This window comes from Neopelma chrysocephalum, unplaced genomic scaffold, assembly GCF_003984885.1.
Source record: "Neopelma chrysocephalum unplaced genomic scaffold, ASM398488v2 Primary Assembly neopelma1_91, whole genome shotgun sequence".
NCBI lineage: Eukaryota > Metazoa > Chordata > Aves > Passeriformes > Pipridae > Neopelma > Neopelma chrysocephalum.
The window spans coordinates 6,550,739-6,551,131 of record NW_020897753.1 but is presented as its reverse complement, the minus strand read 5'-3'; the positions used below and the strand labels follow the sequence as shown (position 1 = coordinate 6,551,131).

Here is a 393-nt window from a genome sequence, read left to right as displayed (position 1 = left end):
ATGATGCGGGGCCGTGCCGAGCCCTCCGCAGGGCAGGGATGATGCGGAGCCGTGCTGAGCCCTCCGCAGGGCAGGGATGCGGGGCGGGGGATGATGCGGGGCCGTGCCGAGCCCTCCGCAGGGCAGGGGCGCGGGGCGGGGGCTCCCGCGCTGTCCCCGCCCCTCGCTCGCCCCTCGCTCCGCGCCGGGCGGAGCACACGCAGCGCAGCGCCGGGGGCTGCGGGCACCGCCGGCACCGCCCGCCCTCCGCACCGAGCGAGAGCCGCGCCGCACGGAGGTAGGGCCGGGCACCGGGAGCCGGGGGTGAGCGCCGAGCGGGGAGAGCGCGGAGCGGGCCCGGCGCTGTCAGACGCGCGGCGGCCCCGCCCTGCCCGGCCCTGCCCTACCCCGCGG

At 81.9% G+C, this 393-nt stretch overlaps 1 protein-coding gene across 4 annotated transcripts in view; it reads left to right on the top strand.

Moving 5' to 3' along the window:
* SPTBN1 (spectrin beta, non-erythrocytic 1) overlaps nt 1-393 on the top strand; it is a 113,876-nt gene that overhangs the window by 278 nt on the left and 113,205 nt on the right. Inside the window, exon 1 of one of the 4 annotated variants that reach the window (XM_027693473.1) lies at nt 209-277. The exons of the other annotated variants lie outside the window; for them this stretch is intronic. The gene's annotated coding sequence lies outside the window, so the exon portion shown is untranslated. Of the gene's footprint in view, nt 1-208; nt 278-393 lie in introns of those variants that run through there. 4 annotated transcript variants of the gene reach the window in all.